We start from the raw sequence: 20046 nt of genomic DNA on the forward strand, positions 1-20046 counted from the left end.
GAGTCTCCCCATTAACAAGTTCCCCCCGGATCCTGCTTTCTTCACCCCGGAGGCTTTCTAGGCCCCAAATAGGCTCACACTCTCCACCACACGTGGGACGTTAAAACCTTCCCTGCTTTTCAACTGTGTTTAACATGAACCCACTAAATTTCATATGATGATTTATAACCATTACAACAATGTATATTTTAACATTTCTTCATTATAATGCTGATAAGAAAAAGAAATCAATTCCTGGCCAGGGTCACTGAGTTCTCCCTGTGCCTGTGTGGGGTTTCTCATGGGGCTCTGGCTTCCTCCCGCAACCCAAAGATCTGTGTAGCAGGTGACCAGCCTGTCTCCATGGTCCCCGTCTGAGGGGCGTGAAACACACCCGTTAAACCGGGGCCCCTCCAGGTAGGGCAGCACATCCAAGGTTTTTCCGGTCACAGAGGTTGAGAAACTTCACGCACGAAGACTCTGTTGTCAGCTCTCCTTGCAAAGCCCAACGATTCCATGTGCCTGTGGTTTTGTCCTGCGAAGCCAGACTGGTGTGGCTGAGAGAGGCATTGCTGTGCGTCCAGCCTTGTCCCACACGGGGCTCACCTGTCCCGGCTTCCCCATCCCCCTCGCCCACCCGGGAGCCTCCTCCCACGTGCAGCAAACCCAGCACCCTCCAGAGGGCAGACGGTCCTTTCCTTCTCTCTGCAGCTTCAGAGCGCTTCCCAAGCAAACCGCAACCTAGAGCCCATGGCTTTGCATACAGACGGCATTTCTAGAGCTCATGCACACTGAAGGGATTCCAGGTGACAGATACAGCCCCCAGGAAATGCCAGGGTTCGTATTTAAGATTATTTGAATAACTGCTGTCGGTCTCCCTTGGCACGGCAGGTGCCAGGGGGCAGCAGGAGGGTTGCGTGTCCCCCGGGTGCTTGGCGGGAACGTGGCTTGTAGAAAACACTCAACCATCAAGACACTCAATAATTCAGGCATGAGAGTCGGATTTACTCTGCGACGTCACTTTAAAGTCATTCAGCATGACTCAGGGAGACCTCAAAACACGGGGTACAAAGAATCAACTTTGTCCAAAGGTGCCTTACCAGGCTTTTTTGGAGGGGACAGGTCAGATGTCATCCCATGGGGAAGGGACACCGTCTTCTTGGACAGGGACTGCAAGACGCTCCAGCTGAATTAAGGTTTCACTCCCTCTGAGAATAATCCATGCGGTAATACTTGCTGATCAGTTCATCCATTTGATTTAAACTTTACTGAAATGATGTGAAGGTGGCAGATGGGAAAACTGAAACCATAGCAAAGTGGTTCTGTTTAGGGTCGTTTCTGATCACGTGGTTAATGTTAAGTTCGGCTCGATTTCTTAAGGCTGGTTCTTACCCGTTTTACGTCTCCGGGACATGCGTTTCTGTTCACGTAGTTAGACATTTCTACAGGAATGGATCTGAGGACACCCATACTCTGCAGAAAGCAGATTTCTGCCTGTGACAAAGTGCTTGTGGGGACAGAAGTAAAATTACAGTGCCACCTTCAGGAGATCGACGTCTTTCTTCACAAAGCCCGGCATACGCAGCTCCCTGTGGCCTAAAAGTGGCCCTGGGGTTGGCGCTAACTCTCTCCTTCATGGTATAAGAAGCGTAGGTGAGGCAGCGGATACACAGGGGGCAGCTCTTTGCAGGGAAATGTAATGAAATCTTCCAGATCTCCACAGAGAGGGATTTAGTGCTCCTGGAACCAGAGAGGGTGTGACTTGCGTGTCTATAGCTGTATATTTTATTTCAGACGGATGGTGGAGAGGCAACACTTAAAAGGAGGAGTCAAAGTGGCCTTTGTTGTAAGTGGAATGAGTCTGTTTTTCTTAACTTTTTGTGGACAAGTAAAGTTTGCAGAAAACCAGCAGAGCTCAGGAAGCTGCCTCCCGGCCCAGCAGGCGGGCACCCATGCCCGTGAGCCTTGATGTGCACCGGGGAGATGTTCGTGTGCGTTTGGATACGGGCATTCCCAAGACCAAGGAAGGTTAAGAAATTCAGGCCACGAATGATTAAAAGGTAAGGCCTGAATTCAGGAAACCACAGAAGGTCAAAGCTGAAAGGAGTTTATCTGATAGATGAGAAAACAGAGAGGTTAGTCACATTGCCCAAGGTCACACAGCTACCAGCCCAATGGAAACTCCAGTCTTTGTCACCAAACAGGCATCTAAATCGCCCAGTCTCTTCGGAAAGCAACTTGAAAAAGGACCACATGCGCAGCACCAGGATTTGCTCCCCTGCGGACCTTAGTGCTGGAGAGGAGGGGCCTCTTCCCTGAGCCCATGCTTCAGAGGGCTCTGCCCTGGTCCCACCCTCTGCCTGTGTGGCCCCCCAACGAGGCCAGGAGTCCAGGGAGATTAGGGAACATGCCCAAGTGCCCCATCTCCCAGATCACACTCCAGGAATTCCTGCTTGACCAGCCCTAAACCAGCTTCCAGAATCTGCGCAGGCCACCGCCCACAGGGCAGCCAGGGTGGGACTATCTGCTGGGAACTGTGGGTGGCGTTAGAACGTGACGCAGTCTCGGCTGTGGGTACCCAAGCCCCCTCACCATGGGCGACAGAACCGGGGGGCCTGGACTCCTCACTCCAGGACAAGCCATCAGAGGCCTCTGAGACCCAACAGCTGGATTCAAACCTGTCATGTCAAGTCACTTGTTGACACAGAAGGCTACAACCTGTTTTCAGTATCTGCTTCCTTGATTTGCAAGTTTTTAAGTATTTAGATACATTTATACTTTTGCTCCGGGTCTGGCAGATCAGAAAAAGCCTGCTTCTTACTCTAGGGGGTTTATTTAAAAGATATAATCTGAAAGGTAAAGAAAGCTTTATGCATGAAAATAATATTTAAAGTGTATTTTATAAGAGAAAAAAAGGCATCATCTTCAAACTCTAATATTAAATGAAGTATTAAGTAGATTATATTTTACTCCAGATGTAGGATCACTCCAGGATTTTAGGCTGGAATGACTGGAGACGGAGGAAGGTGATGAAGTTGGGGGGAGGGGCTCTAAGGTAATCAAATATGGCCCTGGCGCAGGGTCTGGTGGGTTGGAGCGTCGTCCCATACACCAAAGGGTTGCGGATATCATCCCTGTTCAGGGCACGTACACAGGCAACTGATTGATGTTTCTCTCTCTCTCTCTCTCTCTCATCAATAAACATCCTCAGATGAGGATTAAAACAAAGATATCAAACGTATAGGGAGTTATTCGGTAAACTAGAAACACAGGGCTGGAGAAATGAGTTTGGGGTTCATCTACATAGAATGAGCACACACGCAATCATATTGATATGATTAGCTGTATATACAGAACCATATATAACATCTGGATTGAAGTAGTACTGAGCCTGACCGCGATGTTACATTCGGAAATCTGATAAAGTATCGATGTTATGGGCTGAGGGCTTCCCGACTTTTATATCAAAGCCTTGTGAGGTCATAGAAAGATCATGGGTCTCTACCCCCATCTCCTGGCACGGAGTTCCTAAACCCCTACGTGTGTCCTGCGGTGACGGGAGCGTGGGTCAGCCATTGGCCAGAAGATTGGAACTTCCAGCCCCGTCCTCCAGGAAGAGGACAGGAGCTGGAGATTGACTAACGGTGGATCATGCCTATGGGGTGAAAGTCCCACAAAAATCCCCAAAACACGGGGCTGGGAGAGCTTTTGGCTTGGTGGTGCGCCCCAACTCCACCAGGACGGCAGGCCCTGACCATCGGGACCTTGCCATGTTTACCTCTTCCTCTAGCTGGTCATCTGCATCTTTACCCCCACCTTCGTTGTAGAATAAACCAGGTAGCAGAAGGAAGGGCTTCCCTGAGGTCTGAGCTGTTCCAGCAGATGTCCAAATCCGAGGAGGGGGTCGTGGAACCTCTGAGTGGTAGCCAAGTTGGACAGAAGTTGTGGGTACTTCCTATTGGTGTACAAAGCGGGGGTGGTCTTATGGGATGGAGCCCTTCACCAGCAGGATCTGTGCCAACTCCGGTCAGACCCAGAGCCCAGTTAGACGCAGTGTGGAGACCCACACACCTGTCGTCGAAAGTGCCGTGCGTGTGAGTAAAGGAGGCGCTGTGTGTTTTTCCCAGACAGGCCCTCTCCCTGGTCCTGGAGGTCTGAAAGCCGCAGACAGAGCCACGTGCTTATCTCAGTGTTAGCAGTAGAGAGGACTCTTCCTGGGGAAAAAAAAAATTGTCATTTATGCGGCAACGTCAAATCAAGACTGGAACCTGTTATTTATAGATTCCCCCCTTTATCCCCATCCTTGAATTACAAAGCCCTAACAACCCTGATAAATGAGAAAACTTCCTTTGGAAAAAGTGTACATTTCCCTATAAAACCATCTCAAAATAGTTGCTCAGTCCAAGTGAAATAAGGAGCTGGGAATAAATACATCAGCCTGATTGATGAGGAGAAACAACCTAAAATAAACCCATACTTTTATCTGCGTCTTAAAGAATGAAGACAGACAGGGAAGAAAAACGCCATGTTTCCGATTGTAAAGCCCTTACTGTTTCCGGCAACGTTGTTTCCTCCGAGTTCCCCTCGTCTTTCGTTTGGGGTCCTAAGGGCCTGTGGCGTGCCCCCCGTTTACGCAGAACTGGGCCATTTGTAGAAGGTTTCGGCGCATCTGCAGCCTCTACGTCATGGCGCTGGCCCTGCTGGCCGGTCCCCCAGCAAAAGCTCACCCTTCCAGGCAACATCCACAGGGTTGCATCCATTTCCACGTGTCTGAAATTATTTCTTCAAAAGCCGGATGAGCTGGCAGCTCCCTCCCCCGCCACAGGATGGGCACCTGTCGGTGTGAACAGTTCCAAGGGCCGGAGAGGCCTGCAGGGGCTGCGACGGCGAGCACAGGGAGCGGGGCCCTCTACCCCTGGGCGCTGGCTTCCTTGGGCGCACGTGGGTCCCTGTTCCATGCATACGTCTCCAGTCACACGGCCCTGCCCCACTTTCACTCCAGCCCCCAGTGTGTCAGGACTGTGGATCCACAACAGCATTACCTTTGTGTGAGCTGTGGAAAGAGCCCGCGAGACTTAACCCTTTGTGCCTCTGAAACGCCAAGGGCTCTCCCAGGCAGCTGCCGTGACTCAGCCAGGATGGTGCACCCATTCCATGGGCGTCTCACTGAGCTGCGGCTCCAGATGACCTCTTCTCATTGCACCCTGAACCCTTTAGCTTCTCTGGGGGGGGCGGGGGTGGGGGGGCCAGGGCAGGTAAATGAAGAACAAGAGGACTGTCATGATTCTTTGTTCTACTACAATACAATCTAACAAATTGTTTCAAATGACGTTCAAGACAACGGAGCAGTACTAGAGCCATCATTCAGAAAAAACGTAATGAACTTTTTGGCCAACGCATAAGACCGTGGGAGCGCAAGGCAGCGCTGTCTGGCGTCCAGTGCAACAGAACGTGACACAGAGTTTTGATCAGAGAGGAGAGGGCAGCACATCTGCCCTGGAGGCCCTGCCCGTCAAAGGTGGCCGTGGATTCAGCTGCTCGGACCTCGGCAGAGAGTTTAATGACTTGCCCAAGGTCAAATCCGGGCAGTCTGACTCAGAGCCCTCTGTACCAGAGAAAGGCCTGTGGGCAGAAGTGCAGGAGGGATGACCTCCTGAGGACACTCAGCCCTAGTTGGGGGGGCACAGGAGGTTAAGCGGCTAAGGAAGAGCCCCCCCAAAAAATTAATGGGAAACAAGCAGATCATCCCCCCCTTTTTTTTACTACTGATGAGATCCTGTTTTTACCCCTAGGCCTGCATGCCCTGAGAAATGCTCTCTGTACTTTAACCAGAAGGAATTTAAAACTCAGTTGTGTACCTGGGTCTTTTGATGGTTGAAACCTACTAAACACTCATTACCTCTCAATGTCGCAGTTACTTAAATATTTTTAGAAAAGTATGGGCAATTTAACCATTTGAGGCCCAGTAACGCACCAGGAAACCAGTACATAAAGTGTTGCTAATTCTTCAACTACCTAGTTCTCTAGGCATGTAGAATTCGTGTTTAAAACCGTACCTTTTAATAAGAACGTTTTGCTTATTTAACTCTGATTGATCATTTTCTCTGTTTCTAAACGAAGAGAACCCCTCTGAAATTCTCCACTGAACGTTCAACTCCAAGGGAAAAGTAATTTCAGCATTCAGCCACTAGATGGCAGACTCCCACAGTCTGTGGCACAAAATCTGACGAAATTACCATGAACGAGAACTTTTTTTTTTTAATATGTTCAGAATAAAATACCAGCTTCGTGTGTAATCAAGAAAGTGTTAAGAAATATTCCCTGGCCAGTGCAGCTCAGTAGTTGGAGCATCGTCCCATAACCGATGGGTTGCAGGTTCGATTCCTGGTCAGGGCACATAACCTAGGTTGCGGATTCATCCTTGGTAGGGGTTCCTGGTGGGGATCCCCAGTCTGGGTGGGTCTGGGTGTGTACAGGGGCAACCAATCAATGCTTCTCTCTCGCATCGATATTTCTTTCTCTCCCTTCCCATCTCTCTAAAAAAGCAAATGAAAATGTCCTCAGGTAAGGATTTTTTTTCAAGTATTTTAAAGAAAGTGTGAGTAAATATAACTGATTCCTTCAGGAAGAAAAGGACAGGATAAAAATTTAACCTGCACTTACTCTGTACTCCTGCCCCCTACTGATCCATAAATAAGTGGGACCCAAGAGGATGTACAGGGAAAAGGAAGGAGGTTATCTACATACGCTTCCAGCTGACCCTTTAGCATCAGCCTCCTTGGAGAGGAAGCAGGGAGCTCCCTGACACGCCCGCGGTTCTGACCTTCTCTCAGGGAGACTGACAGCCTGGGTACCCGTGGCCCACCCCGGTGTCAGGCTTTTGCAACGAGGTGGCGACCAGCAGGAATTAATTCATGGCAGTAGAAGGGGAGTGTGGACAGATAACGGGGTTTGGTTGCTGACTCTGCCCCTGACCCCTTGGCAGGTCACGACCTCTCCGAGGTGCAAGGTCCTTATCCATGTTCATCACCTCTTTTATAAAATAGAAGTACAATATAAACTATATCGAATATTAATAGAATATGTCTGTGGCAGGGTTACTGTCATGGTCATAAATAATGACGTGGAAGCACCGCCCACACCGCTGTCCCGTTACTGTGAGGCGCTGGGTGGTCTGGGGCTGGTCACCTCCCCCTCCTCAGACTCTCTACAATAGAGGGGAGCCTGGACGCGTTCCCCAGTAACGCTCCTCTTTCCCGTCACGCTGCCTTTCCTGACCAAAGAGTTAAAACTATAGCCCCCTGCACTCCCCGCCCCCCCATCCCAGCATTCTCTTTCTCCCTTCCCCAATTTATATTTTTATTATTTTTTAATCCTCACTGGAGGACATGGTTATTGAGGGGAAGGGAGGGGAAAAGAGAGGGAGAGAAACATCAATGTGAGAGGGAAACATCAATTGGTCGCCTCCCACATACACCCTGACTGGCCCGAACCCTCAACCCAGGTAGTGCCCTGACTGGGAATCAAACCTGCAGCCTTTCGGTTCAGGGGCCGACGCTCCGACCGGCTGAGCTACACCGGCTGGGGCTTCCCTGATTTATGTTTCTCGGTAGCTGTTAACACCAGACGTGACAGTTAACTGCCTTATGGGTTTATTGCCTGTTTCAGCATCTGCTGTCTTGTTCACCGCTGTGTCCCCAACATCTAGGACAATGCCTGGCATGCGGCAGGCACCCTGGAGAAACTCATTACAGGGCTGACTGAAGGGTACCTGCCTCCGACAGTGGCTGGGGGTTCAGACGAGGACACGTGTCTGTGAAGCTCAGTCCAGCATCCAGCACACGGGAGGTGCTCGGGGAGCGGTAATTCGTAGTATTGCTTGTGAGTCCTTGGGCAAGAGACTTCAGCTCTTGAAACTGAGTTGCCATATTCCTAAGGGGACCTGAGAGCCAGGCCGCAGTTCTGCTACAAGGACAAAGTTAGAAGACAGGTGTGACTCAGCTCAGTGCCTCCCACGCGTCTGTCTATCGGGGCACTCGCTGGAGTCGGGGCTGTGGGAGGCGGCCGTCCTGGGTCTGACCCTGAAAAGGAAGGAGGCCGAATGGGGAGCTCACAAACTGCACTGTGTACCCTTGCCAGACCAGCCAAAGTAAATGACCGCAACAAGGTGCCTTAAAGCCACAGAAATCGTCGTCTCGCCGTTCTGGGGACCAGAAGTCCAAAGTCAAGGTGTTAGCAGGGCTGCAGGGCCTCCAAAGGGTCTAGGGGAGATGCTTCCTGGCCTCGTCTGGGATCTGGCGGTCACTGGCAATTTTTGACTTGGAACAGCGTCGCGCCGGTCTCTGCCTTCATCTGCACGTGGCTTCTCCTCTTCTCCCTGTGCGTCTCTCCTCTTTGCGTCTCTTAGGACACTTGTCACTGGACTTAAAGCCCAACCAGGGAGTGCAAGACCATTGCATCTTGAGATCCGTAACTTAATGACCGTTGGAGAGCCCCCATTTCCAAATAAGGTCACACTCACAAATCGGGGTTTGGACGGGACGTAGAGTTAAACCCGCTCCACGCGTCCTTCCGCGCCTGCCCCGTGAAGAAGTTTGGGATGAACAAAAGCATCGGAACACCGAAGCCCTCTGCGTTCGCTGTCCATGAAGTCTAAGTGACAGGCAGCGGTGAGTCCGGGAAGCCTCAGACCCTGCGCCCCAACCAAGGCCTCCGGCCTCCAAAGGGGCTGCGTTCCAAAGGAAGGTTTGACGCTCAAACTGTTCCCCAAAGCAGAGGCGTCATGGATGGGGTTGAGCGCTCGTCTGACCCATAATGCAGAGGTGTGAATCTCAAAATCCTGCTGAATAACATCACAATTCTCATAATTAAAGGTGAAAAGTGACAAAATTAAACAGGAAATCATTTGGAACCTTAAACACTAGTCCACATTTATTTAGAGAAGGATGAGGAGTTAGAGCAAATTTTTGATGGCGATCCCGAGGGACTTGGAAGGATGAGGTCCTGATCCTCTGTCTCATGTCCTGTTTTATGGGTTCCCTGTATTCGCAAGTGGAACTCTTAGCCGGCTGAGCGGGTTATAAATCAAGTTGGCAGGAGGAAGAAACAGGGAGAGATTTTCCTGAAGCAACTCATTAACTCCCTTTGTCAAAACATTGTCTATAAATGTTCTTGAGTTTTATGCATCGGCAATGCTATCACTGGATCAGAAAGACAGTTTTGTTTCTCCCTTTATGGTTGCTTAGGTGGTTTATTTCCTTTTCCTGTTTCAGTGGCCTTACCAGTCCCTCCAGGACAAGGTGGGGCAGAACTGATGCTGGTGACTTATCCTAACCTTGAGTCTGATTTTAAAGGAGAACCTTTTAAAAGTATGCCAGTAACTCTTAAGTTCCCTGTGGGATTTTTGTCTGTTGGTTTGTTTGTTTGTTTTCTCATTGCCTTCTTTCAAAACAAAGACAATTGCATAAAAGGAAGGCTAAGAGCCTTATTTTCGTTTTTGTTTTTGTTTTTTAATCACAAAATGATGAACTTTTTAACTTTATGAGATAGTTATAAACTCACATACAGTTGTAGGATAAAATAGAAACCCTCCACTGGGTTTCCCGCAATGGCACAGTCTTGTGTAATTATAGTATAATAAACATTACAGCCGGGAAATTGCCATTGATAGAACCCATTGATTTATTTGGCTCATTTTTTTTTTTTTTCTTTTCATGAGGCCAGCCTAATGCTAACAGCAAAACTTGACAAAGAGATTACAAGGAAATTCTTGACTGTATTCCTCACGAATGTAGGTACAAAAATCAGCAGACCATTTTTTCCAGCAATTCTACTTCGAGAAATTTAACCTAAGCATGTGTTGTTACCGTGGAACAAAGACTTAAATACTAAGATGTCTATCCACGGCATTGTTATTTTTGTCATTTGTTTGAACTTTTTAAAATTAAACTTTATTTTATTTTGCGATCATTATAGATTCACGTGCAGTTGTGAGAAATAACGAGAGATTCCATAAACTTTCTACCCTGTTTCCCCCAAAGAAACATCTTGCAAAAGTCTGGGACCACCTCAGCACCGGTACTGACATTGATACAAAGTCGTTTTAGATCTGCAGTTTGAAAAAGGAGCCAGGAGGGACCGAGAATTTTTCACTCCTTTCTGAAAGCAGGAAGACAACTTTCTTTTCTGCATTCATGCTACATTATGGCGCATCTTACCCTTAAAAGCCAGTAGGGAGCGAGGAAGACCGTTTTGATCCACTCACGCACTGCGTCCGCTCTGAAAAGGCTTTTCTTCGGCTTACTCCGCATTTGGGAATGCCCTTTAAACATGCTCCATAACACAACGTCTGTTCCTTTCTCTGGCAAACGCATGTTAGGGAAGAGCTCAAGCCGGCCCCCTCGTCACTGACCCTTCTCTCAGCCTGCAGACACCCCCATGGTTTCTGAGTTCAACATTAGGGAGAATAACATTTCGGTCCTACGTGACAGAAATAGCTGGGGAATATACTGACTGTCTTCAGACTCACCACGGGCGCTGACGCCTTGAATCCAAAGGGACAAGGTACTGCTGGGCGTGCATCATGCTGGCAGGAAAGCTTTTGTCTTAGCCCACGTCTTATAAGCCACAGAAGCACCTTCCCCCGAGAGACCGTGGACTTGAGCATGGGAAGGCAGCATCTTGTCATCTCTGTCCATTTCACCCCCCGCCCAGCTTGCTACATAGATGCGCACTGACTAGCATACATGTTGCATTGATTACATAGTCACCTTTCTAAAAACTCCTTCCTTCAGCGCGAAAGGTCGGAGGCCCATCGCTGCCATTGGCTCTGGGTCCTCACCTGGTGCCGCCTCCATTCCTGCCCAGGTGGCTGGTCTCCCCCAGCACCGCCCCGGTCGCACGGTCTGGTCTGTAGCATGACACACAGCACAGCCAATCACATGACTTTAAAACCCCTTCTTCTATAGCATGTGCTTTCAATGATAAGCAGGACAAGATGTCACCAAGTGCTGCTTCTACTCTGCCTCCCTTTCAAGCGCGGACCCGTATTTTATACGCAGCAGACTGGTCCAACTGTAGCGCAGAACTTCTGATGCGCTCTCTTATATTTAATGCCCCCTAAGTTACGTGACATCCTGCAGAGCCATCCAGTACAAGAATTTAGCCCCTCGCTTGCTCTGCTGGCTCCCTGAGCAGTCCTTTGCGGTATTTGTTTTCGTCGTTGGTTCTACAAACTCTTCCATGACCGTGAACTTGATAATATTCTAGCTATCAAGAGTGCAGCTTCGAAGACCGTGAGTTTTCATCTCCTCTCTACCTTTAGTAACCAAGTGAGCTCATTTCACGCTGGGAGGCATTACTATGTCCTTTGAGCGGGGTTATTGATGGACACTGTGTTTTGTTTAAAAATGATATGAACCGATTAACCGCTGTATGTCATTACGTGAAAAGCTTTGGAGGTAAACACTGGGAGAAGGTGGCAAATGGCCCAAGAAAAGCGAGCGTTGGGCCGTTCTCACTGCATTGCCCTCCTGCAGCCCTTCCTGGTCACTCAGGACGCCTCTCCCGCCTCACACAGGTCTGCGTTCTGGGCTGCGTGTCCGCTAATCCCGTCTCTTTGTTACTCTGAATTACAACACCTGCATCCCTGTTTTAGTCCCTCTGAGCCACCGACCCGCTGTTGCGCATGGAGAACAGGGCGGAACTGAAGAGTCATTTTGAAAACACGCCAATTTAATGAACAATTGTAAGCCGCGTGGGGCTATCCTGGCGACGAGGTGGCCAGCGCGCCCATGCAGGAGGCGTCCTGTCAGCGCCTGCCCTGGAAGTAGCCCAGGCCGTTGGGAGAGTTGGAAACACTCCCGGAAAGGGCCTGCCTGGTCCGTGGGGAATTGCCGCTCGTCCGTGGAGGGAAAGTGGCGCCCACAAACTGAAAATCCCAGGCGTCCCTCGTGGCCTTTTTTTATACGAGGAGCAGTCAGAGAGCAGAGGCAGATGGAGGCAGATGGAGGCGTCCGGAGCCTGATCCGGCAGCTGCTGCGGGAAGGCGACCCATCGATCGATTGATCGATCGAGCCGCGGACAGAAGCAAATGCCTGCGTGTCTGGCCGCTGCAGGCTGAGTCCCAGACCCTGCTAAGCGGACATCATGTGCTTTTTTCACATGACCGCAAGGCACCCAGAAATGTTCCCAAATTTATTTTCAAGAGACGAACATCACATATAAGGGAATTGAATTCTGATGAAGCAAAATAAAAATTTCTTTTCCTTTGAATATAGCTGTTTATAATTGTGAAAACAACATATGTTTACTGTGGGAAACTTGAACGTACAAAATGGTTAATCATTTTAAATATTATCCAGCCATTGTCCATCATCCTATCCCCCAGAGGTAACGATTAAGGGGATTTCCTTCCCATCTGTCTTTCTACCGGCACATGCACATGCATGCACACACATGTATATATGTTATATGTGTGTATTGAAATTTTGGGGTCATAGTATATACCTATATATATATATATATATTCTGATTTATCCACTTAAACAATATACAATGAATATTCTCATATACTTAAAGGTCTTTTAAAGTATTACATGTGAGCAAAATACTTTTTTATGAATGTGTCCATGTTCTATTATTGTTTTTAATTTCTTATTAGTATAACTAATTCTGCGATGACTGTCTTTGAGCATCACTGACTGTGGCCTTAAAACAAATCCCTAGGAGTAAAGATACTGGGTCAAAGGATGGGACGTTTTAAAGAGTTTAGACACCTGTCGCCTACCTGCCCCACGGAAAGGCTGCACAAGGTCACCCGCCTGCCACAGTGGAGACCGGTCCCATGTCTCCATCTCCATCAGCTCTGGAAGTCACTTTTTTTAAAAATGTGTCAGTTTTCTTAGAAACATTGGTACCGTATTGTTTTAACTTGCATTCCTTCTGATTCCTAATGAGGTTAGAGGTGTCTGCATAAAATTACTGACCCTATTTCTAACATTCGTAACTTACTCGAGTGTTTATGTGCCATCCTATAGGAGTGTTTACCTATTACCCGTTTACATAAGTTTATTATATAATCAGGACTTAATTCCTGTGTCATTTACACTGGAAATATTTTCCCTGGTTCTTCATTTACCTTTAATATTATGGCTTATGCTTTTTGATACACAGAAGCGTCTCATTTTAATGTACAGTAATCAAGCCCACTGACCTTTCTCCTTAGCGGGAAAAGCACATATGTTTAGAATAATCTTCCTTTCAGCCAGATTTGATGAGCTCTGATAAGTATTTACACATTTTTCTCCTGGGCCTTTCCTAGTTTCATCACTTACACCTACCTTTCTAATAATCAATACGAACGTTGCTTTGGGTAGGGTACAGGGAGAGCGCCAACTTCATTTTTCTGCCTGTATTTAACCAGATGTCTCCCCATCTTTGTTGTTTTCTTCCCACAGGCTCTACATGCTTATGAAGATCATTTCCAAGGATTTCACGTTTTGCTGCTATCGTGAGTAGGACTTTTTATTGTCTTTACTACTTGGCTTTTTTTGGATGTGAGACGCTGGTAATTTTTTTAGACATCAGTTTTGTGACGCGCATCTTTACAAAACTTTCTAACTTGGAACTGTGTGTTGGTTAATTGCCTTGGATTTTCTACATAATGAAAATTTTGCTTCTTCCTGCCTAATAATGATGAAATTCCTTTTTCTTGTTATATACATTCACTAGAACAAAGATGCTGAATAACCACCGGAGCAGACCAGCTCGTTTCAGATTTAAATATAAAGTATAATGCCAGTTATTTATTCAACAACTATTCACCAAATTCCTGTGATGTGCCAAGCACTGTTTCAGGTCCTGGAAATACAATAATGCATAAAACAGTAAAAAAAAAAAAAAAAAAAAAAAAAATCAGTTTTCATGTGTTTTAAGTGCTGGCTCTTATTCCAACACAGATTCCTATTCACAGAAAGAACTGTTTGAACACTCAAAATCACACATAGATTAATAGGTTTTCTCACGTGGTAAGGCTTTCTGAGATCTAGAAGGGTTTACCCTCGGGTTAGACACCAACGCAAGAATGTCCTAAAAACTATCCCAGCCCTCAGTGGATGGTGGGGCTAGATTATTTTATTTAACGAGCATTTATTAAGCCTCTGTCATCTGCTAGGCTCAAGAGATAAATAGAACAGTCTCTGCTCTTTGTGGCCCTAGAGTCTAGTGGAGGACGCAGTAATATGTATAAAAATTATAATAAAGCAAAACATGGAATGAGTGGTTTAAACAGGATTTTACACAAACGGAAAATGCTTGTATGAGGGAGGGAGTTTCCAAGCCTAGGGAACAGTACATGTCAAATTGGGGGTCACAGTAGAACATGTTCATGGTTAACTATAAATGTGTCAGTTTGGCTGGGACACAGAACCTTGGAGTTCCCTTGGAATCATGAGATTATATAACTTACTGTTAGATTATACAAGTGTTTATAGGGTGTTGCATTCAAATTTCTTATGAAGCCTTTTTTGCAGTCTTTACTATGCTAATATGCATCGTGAATTTCTATCAGATATATGCTTAGAATGCATAGCTATTTATCTTTAAGAAGGTGTTTGTGGTATGCAGCAGAACAGTAATAAGACAAAGTAAAAACATGTTAAAGAGGCCAACACAGTTATATGAATCAGCTGGATGAGTGTGTCCCGCACGTGTATGCCCTGGAGATGGAGTGGGGGCCGCAGGGCTGGGGGAGGGAGAAGGTCACACTCATTGCTTAATGACAAGTTTGGGAAGATGGGAAAATGTCCTGCAGACCGATGGCAGCAGTAGCTTCACAGCAGCGTTAATGTGCTCAGCGCCTCTGAACTCCGTGCTTTAAAGTGGTCAGAACAGTAAGTGTTAAATTCTGTGTATTCTACAACTTTTAAAATGTGTATTATATAGAACGCTAATTCCAAGAAATGTTAACAGAGGTCATATTGCGGGGAGGGCTTCTTTCCTCAAATAAACCAAGGTGGGGTGGAGGAGGATTGTGTTAAAGTAACATAGGTTTCTTTTCCAAAAAACATCTCTGAGCTTCTAGTATATGAGTCTGTCTTATGGAATCTGGTGCCCAGTCTTTCCCAGTTGCGCTGAAGCACAGAGAGCCCTGTGGGGCTCTCCCTCATGGAACCAACTCAAGGCAATCCCCACAGAGAAGAGAGGATTTACTAGGATTGATTGTTAAACTTACTATCATTTTTTTCCTTGGACTTCTAAGAAAATACAATGAGTTATAGCTCAGAAAAGGAAATAATTTTTCTTGCACTAAATCCTCAAAAGAAGCGATCATATGAATCCTTCTATGAAGAAACAAAGCAAAAAAAAAAAAAGTATTTTTAAGGGTTTAACAGAAGGTGCAGAAAGATTCTTCATATTGCTCTTTTGATGTTGACCCTCCATAAATGTTAAAGCTAAAATATGAGCATATAACTTAGTAAAAGCGTCTAAGTTGGTATGCTGGGATTTGGATGCCTACAGGAGAACTTTACAGAAGTAAATTCATGAGTTACAGAATAGTGGTTATAACAATGAACCTTAAATTCCTGGCAATAGCATATATGGTCATAATTCTAATAAATCAACCTCTTTTGTGATGTTTCCAGAAAACCAGAGTCTTCACATTTTGGTGTTTTGTGTCATTCATATACTTTTCTTCATCATTTTCATTTATGACTTCTTTGCAATAGTGACCATAAAGACAAAATTATGATGTATTGTTACAATGTTTTCCAATACTGGGAGGCTGATGATCCAGTATTTAAGCGGTTTTTAAACATTCTCCCGTCTGAGACATAATCAAAGGCAATTTTTAATCGCTGCCTCTGACAAAATTTACCATTGTGACTTCCCAAAATTCTCTGACAAATTAGCTTGGAAACCTCACTCTAAAGCAATCATTCTTGTTTCTGAGCCTTTCTGACGGACTGGACTAGCCAATTGCGTCATAATATATTGCTGTAATTAAGCATTTTGACAGGAAAGAGACTTGTTTATGTTCCTAGCCAATGTCCCCCGCTAGGTTTTACACCTCGAACCGAAGGCTGATACTGAACAGAGAAGCATGAAAAAAGTGGAGACATCTGTGGGACATATAAACTCTACATCTCTGCCAGATCCCGGAGCCTGAGGCTTCAGATCTTGCCTATACTTGCTCTGTGGCATCAACCGTATGAAAGCAAATGAACCAGCACGATTTTAAAAGGCAGCCATGCTGGAAAGTCTCCTGCATTTCCAGTCTTAGTGAACAGTGTAACCGTCCATCTGGTCAACCACGCTGGATTCCCTCAGGGCGACCTCAGTCTCTCCCCCTCCTTCACCGTCCATAGTCAGTCCATCGTATGTGCCCACAATCCCACTCAAAAAAGTGTCTGGACAAAATCCGTGTTTCTCTGTCTCCATGATCACTGTCAATACTTTGTGCCCTCATTTTTCCTGGACTATTACAATATTTTCTTGATTTTGGTTAGATTCCTTTGCCTAACTTCAGTCTAAATTTCTCCCATAGTGGTTTTAAGTTTTACATTTCCCTGCTTGGTAATGAGGGTAAACGTTTTCCACAAGTTTATTGGCCACTTATGCTTCCTCTCCTACAAAATTCTCATTCATGTCTTTTGCCTATTTTTCTTGGGTCTTTCTCTTAGTGACTGATTTTTTTTTTTTTCATTGACTTTCTGTTGTCTTTTTATTACTGATCCATGGGAGCTTTTATGTACTCTAAACACTAACCTTTTGTCTACTATATGGGTTGCAAAGAACTTCTCTGGAACTTCTAGAGGGTTCCTATTGGAGGTTCAGGTGCAGAGGAACCTGTCCCACTGAGATCCATGCCCCCAGAACCAAATCTTGTGACTCAGTTCAAATCTTGGGAATCAATATTATGTTCTCATGAACTGTGAATGTTCCAATCAGTCCCAGTCTTGCTTTTCCTAATGGCCAGTATGGATCTGGAGAGGCCTGTGACACTTTGATCCATAGTACTGGTCATGAAAGACTAGAGTTTTAGAGCTCCAAATAGTGTTCGGGATAGATCAGCGTAACCATGCAGTCTGTGAATCGTGGGCAAGCATCAGCTGTCCCTTCTTCAGCCACAGGTCTCAGCATCCTGGTAAGGAGATGCTCCCGGAGCTGTCTCCTCCCCACTCGGCTCCAGGGTAAGTTGGTCCAGGGGAGATAGCAAGCCTGCGGACCACTCCCGCTCTGTGCTGCTCACCGTCCAAAACTCTCTGCTCAGCACGTAGCCTTCAGCTGATCAGCACGGCCTCTCCCAGCAAGGGCGCAGCTGGCTGGGCTCTTTCAAGGCTTAGCCAGTCTAAGAAATAGCTCGGCATCCTCCTGCTCGGCCTGGAGAAAGCAAGCCAGTGTCACGCTCTGCGACATGTCACCCCAGGCTGCCCCTAGGCTCTCTTCTAATAGGCAGCGAGGCCGGACACTGTCCGGGTTCCTTGTTCCCTGAAGAGCCTTGTCAGAATGCAGACAAACAGAGCCCATCACTGGCCCTCCTCTGTGTAGGTAACAGACAGCTGGGAAGTGGCCCCTTAGCCAAGATGTTTCTCTACTCAAAATAGAAAAACATGAAAATGAAGTCTTCAGGTGTGTTCTCCAAAAGGGAAATTCTCCGTAAGTTTTCAGCCTTAATTTTCAGTAAGTTTTCCAGATCTGAGACAGTTCCCCAAATTAAAAATCCAACATTGATTCTGTTGGCATATTGGAAAACAGCTTCTTCTCTGGTCTAGCTGTTTAAAAACTCTAGAAGTGAAGAATTCATGCCCTTAGTCCTCCGTAGGGGCAGTACCCTTTCTGGAGACAAGTTCATTATTCCTCCAGCAGACTGCCTTCCGTCGTCTGCACTAATTCCCACCAGGCTGATCACAGGTAACTGATGTTGGTGAGGACCACAAAAACTCAGTTCAGTTACTCATTTAAACTTCCTTTCCCGGGAAAAATAGACAAAGGGCATCCCAGTTGATTTTGTTTTTAAAAAATCACCTAAATAGAAGGGTTCTTTGTCAACAAGCTAACACAGAATGAAGAAGAAGGAGAGATGGTGCCTAGAAACTAAGCAAAGCCACTCCTTCTGGAAGAGAAAGAATGTCCCTCCAATAGCGATGAAACTAAAGAGCACAGGAGCAGGTGGGTTCTGGGTCAAACGCATGAGAACACGTTTGCACCCTCGCCTCCTGCTCGTTTCTCCCGTGGACGTAAAGCCGCTTTGACACGTTGGAAAACTCATCAGGACATTAAATTCCAAAGCCATCGATGTGGAGGTATGAGAGGAAGCTGCCTAGTTGATTCTCATGTTTTCATCAGAGAACACCCAGGGATCACGTGGGGACACACGAACCGGAGCATGAAGGATGAGCACATACAAGTTATTCTGTCAGAGGAGGTTGTGAAATGCAGCATTTCAGGGCTCACAGAGAATGCGTGAAGAAGGAGAGAGAGAGAGAGAACAGAGAGAGGGAACCGGTCTGGAAATGGGAATGAGTTTTACGTTAGACGAACGCTGAGCTAGATTCAGAACGGAGTGAAAATAACGAGTCCCTAAGCCCTACCCTTCAGCATTTCCCTTCTCTATGACCCGCCCACCCAAATCCAGCCTCTTGAATAGACTCCCTGGCTCCACCTCTCCCACCCCAACCAATCCACCATACACCTCCAAAGTGCTTTTTCCAAAATGCAGGCCAAGTCATAACAGCTCCGCAGCGCCTCCAGGATCGAGCCACAGTCTCTTAGCATGGCACGTGCGGTCCCCTGGGGCCTGACCCCGCCTGTCTCTCCAGCCCTGCATTTCCCAGGTGTGTTCTGCAGACGACAGATGCTAACGAGGTTAACGACCTACCCACAACGAGCAGTTCCTTGGTTAAACCCTAGGTGACAACACTTAGAAACTGTAGAGAATGACGCTTATCTGTTGAGAGTTGCTGTGGAGGGTATAGACCGTGTGCATAAAACGCTGAGCTCCGATCTGTAATGGGGAACTAGGCACCGGCGCTTCCTGACTCTCCTTAAGGCCTGCCCGCCTGTCTTAACGCCGCAGGCAATTAGGAAGCCGCTTCCCCTGGTTTCTAGGCCAGACCTTTAGAGTCCTGTTTCATACTAATGATTATGAAGGACCTGAAAATCGCCCAGAGCTCAGTGGCTGCTGACGGTAACATTTTCCCGTGATGGTGGGAACAAAATGGTAATGTGCTTTTAGGGTCGTACCCAGAGAGAGACTTTCAGAAAATGACTTAAATTGCCAATATAATGATGTCTATTTATTCTCCACTGCTTTCTTTTAAAATAATCCAAACCAGCCAGAAGTACAGATGTAAAATATTTCTGTGAGTACTGGGCCGTTTTGATGGGAGCTGACAGATTAAAATTCTTCACAAATACACCCACTGCGGAATGCCAAAGTACCCTTTTGGGCAATTGTTCAGAGCGATGGATTCAACTTATTCCGGTCACCATAGTAACGAGAGGAAGCACTCAATTATTTCCATCATAGCATTTCCAATTATTTTCTCGTCCAGTTTAGGCTGTCGACAAAACAAGAAAGAATGGTACATGCCACAAAACCAACCAGAGACCCATCATTTCCTCCAAGGGTTCAGAGTGGCCACCAGGGAGCTCCTAGCCTTCGGCCATCATGAATCCCATACTCACGCCTCCAGATGTTCAACCGTACAAATCACAGGCTCTGGCCACCAAGGTTTCCTCTACAGTCTTAAAGATAAGCCTTTATGGCTACCTCTTAATTTCTGCTACTTCATAGCTTGAAACTCTGAGCCTCAAAAATAGTTCCTAGAAGGCTGTCTTCAGTTCTACATTTTTTAAATTCAGTATCTTAAATCCTAAATATAGTCATTGTGTAAATCTGGAAAATAATGGGACAATAGAAGATTTAAATCATCCCTTGCTCTTGACTTTGACAATCCGACAGTCCCCCTTAGACGCGTGGGCTTGGTTCTCAACTACTTCCTAGTCTGAGGCGCATGTCTGCCCGAGAGAGAGAGACTGAACTTCAGCTCTGCCCCCTGGCCT

The sequence above is a fragment of the Furipterus horrens genome, unplaced genomic scaffold (genome assembly GCF_987537825.1).
Source record: "Furipterus horrens unplaced genomic scaffold, mFurHor1.1.pri manual_scaffold_9, whole genome shotgun sequence".
Taxonomy (NCBI): domain Eukaryota; kingdom Metazoa; phylum Chordata; class Mammalia; order Chiroptera; family Furipteridae; genus Furipterus; species Furipterus horrens.